Source organism: Harpia harpyja, chromosome 10, assembly GCF_026419915.1.
Source record: "Harpia harpyja isolate bHarHar1 chromosome 10, bHarHar1 primary haplotype, whole genome shotgun sequence".
Taxonomy (NCBI): domain Eukaryota; kingdom Metazoa; phylum Chordata; class Aves; order Accipitriformes; family Accipitridae; genus Harpia; species Harpia harpyja.
Genome location: NC_068949.1, coordinates 17,564,449 through 17,575,626, shown reverse-complemented (window position 1 = coordinate 17,575,626; position 11,178 = coordinate 17,564,449). Strand labels below are relative to the sequence as shown.

At 42.3% G+C, this 11,178-nt stretch overlaps 1 protein-coding gene across 3 annotated transcripts in view; it reads left to right on the top strand.

Annotated features, from left to right (window-relative positions):
- Positions 1 to 11,178, top strand: part of TSPAN14 (tetraspanin 14) — a 40,739-nt gene continuing 29,561 nt past the window's right edge. Inside the window, exons 1-3 of one of the 3 annotated variants that reach the window (XM_052800314.1) lie at positions 1 to 159; positions 968 to 1,050; positions 1,425 to 1,477. The gene's annotated coding sequence lies outside the window, so the exon portion shown is untranslated. The remainder of the gene's footprint in view (positions 160 to 967; positions 1,051 to 1,424; positions 1,478 to 11,178) is intronic. The other 2 variants (XM_052800315.1, XM_052800313.1) reach the window with 2 other exon arrangements.

Genomic DNA, 11,178 nt, shown 5'->3' with positions numbered 1-11,178 from the left:
GAGGCACCCCGGCGCTAGTGGCCGGCCGCGCTGACGCGGGGAAAGTCCGGGAGCGCCGCCGCGCCGTGTCCATGGACTAGCCGAGGCAGCGGAGGGACCCCCGATTACGCCGACATCCGCCCAACTTGGGGAAACTTGGCGAGCAGGCTGCTGCCCCCGGTGAGTCCCTGCCCGCCCCGCCGCCGGCCCGGGCATCCCCTCAGCCGTCTGCCCCCGGGGTCGCGCCGCGTCCCCGCCGTACGGAATGCCCCTTTCTCCCCCCGTCTTTAAGCACCGGCCCCCGTCTTTGACCGCCCGTCCCCGGCGCACGACTCTTCCCCCGCAACATCCCCTGGGAGCTGGTAGCCATTGAACGGAGCGGGGAGCAAGCGCTGCCCGGCTGCCCTCCCTCGGGGCGGGCAGCAGCCCTCAGACTTCGTAAGTTTCCCGAAAACGTGGGGCTGTGGCGAGCCTCTGCCATTGTCCTTGTCCATTAAAGGAAGCCGGAGAGGCCGGGCGAGGCTTCCTCTGGGAGTTCACGCGAAGTTGTTTAGTTGAGTGAGGTGCCACGAGGGAGAAAAACGATTTTTTTTTTAAAAAAAGGCCTTTCGGGGTGCTGCAGCCGCGGGGCGGCGTTTGGCCGCTCCGTCCTCTGCCGGTGCGCCGGCTGTCGGCAGCGCCTGCCCTCGATGCAGGCGTCGCTGTTAGCAGAAGCAACTGCTCCGTGTGTACGAGGGTTGGGGCCTGTAACTTCTTTTTTGAATTTTGACTTTAATTACTTGTAAGCTGTGTGAGCGAGGGACCTCTCTGACACCCTCTGAGCTTCCTGCCGAAGCAGGCCTGGCCGTTGAGTGCGGTGTCACCTGAGGTGATGCCTTGTGTTTGTTTCGGCTCCTGTGGGGTTCCAGGATGGGTGACTGGGTAATTAACACATCACCAGTTCCCGTTTGGTCATTTACCTTCTACCTGGTCGTCTTTGTCGTTTGAGGCGAATGTTTTATTTCTGGTCTGTGACCCCTACGGAGCGCTGCTGAGAAGCTGCTGCACGCAGACCTTATGAGGAGAGTTCAAGTAAAATGCATTATGCACGGTTAATGTGGGGAAAGTGTTCTGTTTTTTTTTCCCTTTGTAAACTTTTTTGTTTTAAGGGAGGGAATGGCCCTTGTGCGTTCTAGGGAGAGGGTTTAAGCTAAGCTGGAAAAGGCTTGGTATTATGGAGGACCCATGGTGTTATACTGGCCTCACTTCAATACTGGCTTTTTATTTTTGTGTAGAACAAACCATGATTTTACACTTTCAGAGTATCTGCATAAGGCTGTTAAGCATACATCTGACTTTACCTCACATACTCAATGTAGACTTAGTGGTTTTATTTTGAGCCTTTCTGAAGAAAAAAAAAAAAAGCTGTAAAAGTAAGTTACTTCTGTTGGTTTTCCCTTCCTTAGTAGGTCTTCAAAGGTGGTGGTGGAGGGAAGGACATTTTATGATAACCGGGAGGGTAAGATTTTTCCAGCATTGCCTTTTTTTTTTTTTTTTTCTTTTCCATAGGGACATAAAGTTTGTGACCTAGAGCTCTGGATAAAATGGAAGGAAACCCGTTCCTAGAGAATGGAAGTACAGGGTCTATCTAGTTCATTGGGGCGATGATCTCCTTTCTGGCTATCTCCATCAGTGAGTTAGGCATCAGTACTCACATACTCTTATGACTTCCTGAGCCACTTTCTACTTAAATGTGTGAAACTTTAAATGCTTGGGTGTGGATGGTTGAGATGCTACCACTGTCTGCTTGACAAAGGAATTGTGTGGGGAGAGAAGGGGTCAGGTGGCGAATCAAGTCTAGTCATTGATGAGAAGTAGGAATGAGCTGTGGGGGAAACTACTTTGCAGCTTTTGTGTTTTGGCTGGTTTTTTTTTTAAAAAATCCAGGACATCTGTGTTGGTGGAATGATGTTCTTTATCCTCTGGCTAATGACACTGGAAGAAGGTACTTTCAGGGTGTGATGTGTGTCCTTTTATAAAGCTCTGTCCTTGTGGGGAGGGAAGAACATAGTGATGATGCCTGTCCTTAGAATATTTTCATGTTCAAAATTACAATGCCACTGAAAACAGCAGTTTTTAAAAATAGCTTCCCAAAAGTTTGGAAATACTTTTATAATAATGTTGAGAAACAACATGCAAGTAAGTTATGTGGTTGGCATTTTGCTTTATTTTTGTTGATATCACTCATAGATGGACTTAATAAAGGTGAAGCCTAGAACTAGATCAAAATCACTGAAAGTTGCTCTTCTGTGTCTGGTGTGTGCTGTATGATTTTTATTTAGTGTAAGTTGATCTAGTTAGCTTTCTTTGTATCTTCCTTTGTGTCGAAGCTTCCCCAGGAAAGAAGACCAAATCAGGAGAAACCTCGCTTGAGTCTTGAGTCTTATTCTTGTCTGTGGGCATAGGCTTTGCCTGACATTTAGTGCATTGTACAATAATTAATCTTATGCTGTTTTCCTGTTTAAAGCCTCTTTCCTGTCCTCCCAACCCTCTTGGCGGGGGCGAGGGGGGCATGGGTGTGTGACGGAAAAGAAAGAAAAGAATTACTTGTTAGAAGCGGTGTCTGTGCAAGAGCCTTCAACATAACCTGACAGGACTGAAGGGGAGTATGTTCTGGGCTACCTTTGCTAGCTTTAGGCCTTGCAATACTTAATGAAAGGATCATAAAAAGCCCTTGCTGTGAGCCCTAAAATGCTGTCTAGTTGGGGCACTTTCTTTGGTATTGAAGATGTGACTTTTTGCTCTTAGATGTAGGAAGAAAATTGTTGTCATGATGTCTTATGAATTTGGTCATGTCCGGATGCAAATGTGTAGATAATCTGGATGAAGAAGTTTTTAGTTGTAGGCTAACTTCTAATGAATAACTGTGGAATATATGTTTTGATCCCTTATAGGTTGTTTGGTCTTGAGGCTGACCTCCAATTTTCTTAGAGGGTAGTTATATTTAATTTATGAAGCTTTGGTTTGTGGCTACCGGTCAGCCATTACCTGTAAATTGATGTTTGGAAAAAAAAAAAAAGCGGTGGTAGGGGTGGAGTTTTTTCTGCTGACAAACTCCTACAATTAATTCTTATAGTCTTCTATGAAGTTTCCCATCGTGTATTAGGTGTGGTATAGTCTGAGTACTGCTGAGTGTGAATAGATTAAACTCTTGTTTTAAGCCCACTGTGTTAATTAGAAATCTCATTGAGGTGGGGCAGGGGAGGGAAGTGGGGTTCGCTGAGCTATTGTCAAAACTGTTCCCACAGATCTTCCCTTTATGTCATTTTCTGCTTTTACAAAAAAATTTCCACTGGAGTGGGGTATGGTGAAATATGTGGCTTTCAGACACCAGACAAAGGAGACATTTATGCCTCACCTGTGAATCAAGAATGTTTTTACTTGTGGGCTTTTTGTGTCATGCTGCTTTGCATTGTGGCTTCCTGGGTCAAAACTTCCTGTTTTTGATAGAACGGACTTTTGTACTTTGGCATCTGTGGTGGGTTTCCAAGGCTAACAGGTTGCAATTCACAAAATCCGTGAACGTGCTATGGTTCTCATGTTGCTTTAAGCTGAAGTACCTTAGATAAAGTAAATCAAACCCTTAAACAAGAATTTTCTTTACTTCAGAGTAAATGTTGCAGGCTATCACTAAGGGGGAATTAAGAAATGGTCCTTTTCCAGGTGGCTTCTGATTGTATGTCCAAAGGATGGTCATGTGTCTTCGTCACTAGTATTGCACAGTCCTTAAAATCTGTGGCTTTTCTAGAGCTGTAGTGTTGGTAGCTTGCATGAGGGTACTGAAGCAGCCTTCCAGCCCCTAGCACAGCTTGGGCAGGAACAGGATTCTTCTTCTTGACCCTTTGGCTCATGCTCAGTCAAAAGCATCTGATAAAGGAAAGGTTAAGAACAATGTCAGAGATGATCAGAGTGAAGCTTAACAAGGTTAGATATGTGTGGCTCTTAAAGTTTAATAGTTTGGGTGTTCCCCTGCCCCTAATCTAGCAATCAAAAAAAGAGGGGGGGGGAAACTGAACAGTCTAGGTTCAGATGACTTCATTTTGAAAACAGCCACGATTTAATTACTTATACTTGAACGTCTCATATTTGAATTTTGCATTGTAAAGCTGCTTCTCTTTTTTTCTGGATGACTGAACAAAACCTGTTTTCAGTATGGTCAGTGAGCTGAAGAATATTTTAGGCATGTCGCAGGTGAGGATTACGGCAAAGGATTTAACCTGCAGAAAATGGTGATCCTCAAATATTGACAGGATAAGGGATTGCAATGTTTGCAGTTGAAACCACTGGCTTCGAAGGCTTTTGCTGACTTTCTTTACCAATCTGATGTAAATCTTAGAATTGAATCCCTTTGAGAGAGGAGAAGTATCATTTTGCTTGATTATTCACACTTGAATTCTGTTACCACTTATGCAGAAAACTTTTGGCAAATGAAAATAAAATATGCTAAACAAGAGGAACGGTATCCGAACCCAGGGCTGTTAGGATTTAAAAGTAAGTTTATTTTCCTTTCTGGTTCAAAGTGTGCCTCAGCCCCTGTTTGGAAGGGGGGACCAGCACTTGTTTTGCTTCAGTGTTTCCTGTCTCTCTTCCTTTTTGAGAGCAAAGCAATAGTGTTTTATCCCTTTCCTTGTAGTAAAGCTCATACATGATATGTGTAAGTGAATACATTTCTGTTCTTATCCAGAGTACCTGCTTACATGTGTTTCTTCTGAGAGCTGTTTCTGTGTCCTTGTCTTTAGAAGTCTATGCAAAAGCTGAGAATTTTAGGACTCTCTTCATCCTTAATCTGAACCTGAATGTGAAAGGCAAGGGTGTAATAAACATAGGCCTTTGCTTCCTCTTGACCTTTGCAGTCAGTGTTGTTGAATGTTGTCCTGGTATTACAAAGGAGCTTCTCTCTGTTTTACACTCCCAGTCTAGAGAGCAGGCATTTATAACAAATTGATAAGGGTCTTCTATGTGAAGACCTGTGCTGAAGCCCCCAGTGTAGTTGGGACTCTTCCTGTGGCACTAATAGGCTCAGGCACTTGCTGAGCTTGTGTGTGCATATGAGCTTTTGCCTTTTTTATGGGTGGTTTTATTTAGGCTTTTTCATTCTGTTTCAGACAGGTTGCTAGTGTACAAACCCAAATCTGTTCATGTGGCCCAACAGCCCTTTCCAGAAGTCGTCTTTTCCTGTTTTAAAGGTTTTTGTTTCCTGCTCAAAGACTAAATAATTGATACTTGAGTCTCTCTGGAAAGGTGTTTTCTCTAAATAATTGATGGACTTGGAGGAAACAAGGCGGCTTCCAGTTGCTGCAGTCAGAACTACAGGAAGCAGAATGAAGCACAGTATTCAAAGGCAGCTAAATGCTGTGAATTTTAATATTTCAGAAAGAATGTGATTTGTTCTGCTTGGTAAGAGCTGTCTACTCTTGCTTTGGGGTATAAAATCAGTGCTGAAGCATGTACGCTGACATCTAGAAACTCCTGGAATAGAAAACAAAGTTGAATAGTCTCAAGTAACTTGCATCTGAAGGAAGACACCTGAGATGTTGGACTTTCGTCTCTACACGACAGCAGCCTTCTGACTGCCAGGATATGGAGCTGATTCTCTTGTTTCTTTCCCCTCAACAATTTGTTATTAAATGGTGCTCAGGGAAGTACTTAATGTTGTGTGGAGTATGAATGCAGTGGTATAGCTGCATATAATAAAGGGTATGAAACAGCAAAGCTTTCTACCCTGCCCTGAGTATTACTTCAGTTTGTCTGCATGGTAAGCCTGTGGAGATGGAAGGTTCATCTAAAAAGTTATCTGACTTGAAACTGATGGGTAGGCAGTTAGTGAGATGACTCTCAGAAGACAACAAGGTGGCTTTCTTTGCAAAGTGTACAGTGTGCTGAGTTCGCAAAGGGTATTTTGGTGAAGTGGTCATAGCAGTCGTCTGCTTCTGCAAAGCAGAAGGGAGTTCAACTGAAAGACTTTGTCCAGCTGGGAGAAGTGAGAAGGGAAGGTGTTGTTCAGCTCTATTGGGTTGGGTTTTGGTTTTTTTTGAGCTGTTCTGCTTGTGTAACCAGTCATACTGTCAGCCTGTTAAGATGGCAGTTTCCTGTGTTCTCACTTTTTTTTTCTGAAGGTATTTGTTTTTTCCCTTTTATTAAAGGCACAGATTAGGAAGTGTTTGTGTCTAACCACCGCACCTTCTAATTCTGCTGATGCATTTGCTGTTAGCTATTGCAGAGACTGATGTCTGCATTGGAAGGAGCTCCGACAGTGTCACTTCATGGCCTTTGCTGCCCTGATCTCTTAATGGCACCGTGTTGTTCTTGGCATAATCCTGAGAGGTGGAAAGCCTGTTTTTCCTCCTTCCCCTGGGGCGGATGCAGAGTCTTCCAGTGAGACAGTCGAGGGTTTCTCACGACCCGACCCACCTCGCCTGAGCACTGGCTTTTGGGGGAAGGGCTGGAGCTGTTCAAGCATGGGCTTGGCCTGGAGCAGCTTTGGTCTTTGTCTTTTTAATTCTCTTTCCTTGTGTTGTGGTAGCATGTGCAGGGTGCTCTGCGAACCTACCTCCTACGTCTCCTGAAGCATTAGCTTATTTCTTTGTCTTTGGGCTGAGACATCTAGTCTGCTGAAGAGCTGGCAGTGGTTAGGAGCGTGAGGTGTTTGGTGAATGCTGTTTTGTCACATCTCTAATGTTTTCCAGTATTGTGTTAGAGGTTTACCTGCTAGTTGGTTTTTGAAAGTTGCGGAAGTGTGTTTCTTTACCAGAAAGTCAGTTGATAGGGAGAATAATTACACCGTTTTTGAGCTGTCAGTGTGGCCACAAAGAGCTATTTTCTCTTGTGGCCTCTAAGCTGGTGGTGGTCCTGCTCAGCATGTAAAATAAGGTTCTTCTCGGTGTGTTGTGAATGCAATTGGTGTATGAAGTGGAGGGCAGCAAAAGAAAGCAAGCTTTGAAAGCATTGTCCCCAAACCCAACAGGCATTAACAACCCACCCTCCAATAAGCAGCATCCCCTGGTGCTGGGAGGGTGCCTCATTTGGAATGAGTGTTCCTGTGGTGTTTGAAAGCATGGGACCTGTTACTTGGCATGGGAAGGGAGAAAAAATTGAGGTTTTATGGATTCAGCTCCACATCATGTCTCCATGACATGGAGACAGCATTGTTTAACCAGAACAAGTGGTGAATGTAACTAGTATTGTACAGATACATGCATTCTTAGCATGCTCATTACTGGAGATCAGATGTCAATATTGGAATTCTTTTTTTTCCACTTAAAGATACCTTGATCTGGTTTAAATTGTCGAAATAAATATCTTTTATTATGCATAATATATATTATATAAATACATATATAGGAACACTCAGTGTAAAGGCTAAGAAATGTGGTGTGGATGTGGACAGACTGCATGTTATACTCAAAAAACCCCAAACAAATTATGTGCTTGTCATTTCTTTAGTTTATATTTCTATAATCAGTCTCCTGTTTTTCTCTCTTATGACAAAATAAAATGAAGGGATATCCTTTTTGGCTTAAATGTAACTGGAGACTTGAACAAGTGGCATTCCTGGAAATGGAGGAAAGCCACAATGTGTCTAAAAGTGTAGGATTTTCTCTGAAGAAAGAGTGGATTTGTCAGCAAAGAAAGTTGGTAGCTTCCTGTCTTTTCTCCTCAAAGTTGTGACTTATTTTTGTGATACAAAGTGGTATAGCAAATGGAGGACCCATTTTGTTCTTGGAATATTTTGGTCTGTATGGAGGTGTGGGAGGGAACAGACAACATGTATGGAATAGGTTCTGTTACTGTTGGATCACTAAATAGAAATAAAGTTATTCGCCAATCACTAAATAGAAATAAAATTGTTCCCCAGCCTGGAAGTTCTGGCTCCTCAAATAAAATATTTACTTTGTAAGGGTTCCAAAAACTTCTGTTGGAAAGAAGAAAAAGTCAAATTACATGCTTGCCTTAATTTGAAAACTTGAGTTTTCCCTTACTACTGTTGATGTTATAGGGAGTGGGTATATATCTGCTCTCATGAGAGGTAGTAGAAAGCAGCTGAGGAGTTTTGATCAGCTAAGATTATTCTGGCTACTTGTTCTAAAAGGCTTTGCTCCCGGGAGTGAATAAACTCCTGGTCAGAATGACTGACGCACTTCTATGTGTTTCATAATACCTGAACTTTCTGTGAAGTAAAAGGAAAACATAGCTTTTTGGTTTGTTGTGTATACTAAGTACGTTACAACACAGGCAAGCTCCTATTCAGGTGAAACTGCTCAATAGCTTTGTTAGAGAAGATTTTCATAGACATGAAAGATTTTTTCAAACTTTCCCAAGATGTTAATGAGCCATCCATTGAACTGTAGTGACAGTGTCTAGTGTTGGTTTCGCTTATCCTGGTGTAATCCGACTTGAGTTTTAACTTGTATGTGCATGGGTTATCCCACAGTGCTTTTGAGGATAAGGTCAGTGAATGCCCTACATCCTGTACTCCTGCTGTTGCCTGCAATTCTTAAATACTAATAAAGACCCTGGCAGCTTACAAAAAGATCCTTCTCTCTTCTACTGTCTTTCACTCTTTTGGTCATGTTTGGAAAATTGCTGGCTTTTGGACTAAGTTTACTTGTGACATTTCCTTTTCTTTCTGCTTCCTGTGCTATCCCTTGCTTTAAGTCAGAATATGGAGTGTACGCTTTATTTGCAGTCAGCTACTTTGAGCAGATTTCCCTTGAACTAGGTAAGAGGTCTGTGCCTTCTAGTTGGTGCCTTTGTCAAGCGCTGCTGTATGTTGGAGCAGAAAGTCTCTTATCTGTTCACTTATTACTTCAGTGAAACTGAGGTCGGTGGAGCAGACCTGTAGCATAAACCTAGTAAAATTCAGTGGATAGCTGAGTAGAGTTGTACCTCTCCACAGTGGCAATAACTAAAAATATTTGTAGTTTGAATTTACATGGTCAATACTTGCATTCTGCAGTGTCATTGGCTTTCATTCTGACCAGTTTGTATAAATGAAAATATGGAAATTTTGGAGCTGCTTTTTTTTTATATATATATTTTTTATTATTATTTTTTTTTAAGCATTACTAGTAGCTTTTATAGCGAAGTAGGAATAAAGACTTTAACATGTGAAAGCAAGGCCAGCCAACTATATCTCTTGGTAACTTCTGTGTGAAGAGCAGTGAAAAGTGAAATTGTTAGAACTGCTATTGTCCTCTGTCACTGCTTTTTAATTGCTGTGAAAGCAATCCCTAATTCTGCTTGCCTTTTTCAAGTCTTCCTTTAGTGTCTTTCTGTTCGTTTAAGAAATCAGGTGGAGCTGAAAACATCACATGAATGATAGTGTGAATAGCTCCTTGAATGTAGAGCTATTATATGGAAGTATTGGTGATGTTAGTCAGGTGGGCAGTTCAGAAGAGGTTAAAAGATGATACTTCTTGATGCCCATGTAGATTATTTTTCAGAATTTAAGGTGTCTACATTCTGAATGTTAGTTTAAGTTCAAAGTACTCTTACATGGTATTTCAGATGCAACTCACCCACGTAAAAGTAGTGGCTTGGCCAAAAGCACATGTATAAACTTCAGTGTCAGTTGTCTGTAGAGCTGGAGTGGAGCTCTTCTGAATCGCTGCTTCCTTGTTTTGGATTTGGGAACACTGGAGTATGTTCCTTACAAGTTTTCTAAGTTGCAATTTGTGCTGTAGTGAATAAAGTCTGGTCACTGAAACCTGAAACTCTTCCCGTTTACAGGGGATTGGATCTGCTCTGAGATTGTTTTGTAGAGTTTGTGTTGGAGCAACTTGTGCTTCAAATAGTCTTCAAGTACTTTGAGGACTTAGCGGCTTCAGCACACTACAAAAATAAGAGCCCCAAACGATAATGTCTTAAGAAATATGTCTGGCTTTGGTCGTGTTTTCCATTGAGTTCAGAGATCTGTTATCTGGCATTATTTTTCTAGTAAAATGGGGATAACCTATTAGCAGTATCTGTCTTGCATCATGAGTCTTTTGGGTTAAATATATCCTTTTGCTGAATAATCCTCAGGTTTCCTCCAAGAATGAGCAAATATTTCTCTGCTGTTCTGAACTGCAGCAGAAGTAAATACGCTATACTTGTATTCCTTAAGAGAAGCTTGTATTTTCTTTGTGAGGCCCTAGTCAGAGTTCCTTGGAGACAAAATTACAAAAATAAAGATGACACATGCTTGCAGGGAGTTCCTGAATCGTCAGCAGGGCTACTCTCTCTGTTTCCAGGAACAGATTAGTCGGTAAGAGCTCTAAATCCTGTCAGTTTTAGTTCCCTTTGTGTTGTACCAGCTCAGCCTTTAAATATGAAGATTTGATGCCCAGCACCCAGATATTGTAGTGAACATTAAGACTCCCTCGGTGGTCAGCTTTTCTCTGGGATGTGGAAAAAGCAGTCTGTAGGTGCCTCTTAGTTGCTCCATTTTCAGAAGGTCTTAAGAGAATCTCTGAACTATCCCTGGTCAGGGGTAAGTCTTTCTTTCAACTTCACATACTGCCCCCCCTATTGATAAGAGGACCAAAGAAAATGGCACTATGTCTTGAATGAACTGATGCTTTTTGATATAGATTTGGTGTTGATGAAGTAATGGAATTAAGTAGTCATATCAAAAAATAGGCCAAAGTGCATATCCTATTTTAAAAATTCTTCTTGCTCTTCAGTGTGTTCTTCTTTTGACTTTGTTGATTTGCTTCACCAGCTTCATATAGACTTGATGCTTTGTATTGATGAATGATGGGGGGAGCAGCCAATAGCTTACAAAATTAAATTTTTTTTCTTTGTTTTCTCTTGTCTTAGTTTAGTTCTGTCCCTCTTCCCCCGGCTTCATCCATTTCAGTGTGTTAGCTTGAAGTGTTGTGTAGCCTGTGGTGCTGGTTTAGGCTGGCATTGCAGGGGTGCTGCATTTCCACGAGCACTCTCAGAAGCTAGCATTGCTTCTGGCCTCCCATCCTTGTTCTCGTGCCACTTCCTGACTGCACCCACACTTGCATTTTATGAGCTCTGGGGAGATAGATTGGAAGGCTTAAAACTGTTTTCTTCTTGGCACGTGGTACAAGATCACAGAATTGATCTGAAGATTTGCTACATGATTTGCTGTATGATTGTTTGCTCCACTGAATAGGATGTTTAATGTTTGTGGATTTTAGGAGGGTACAG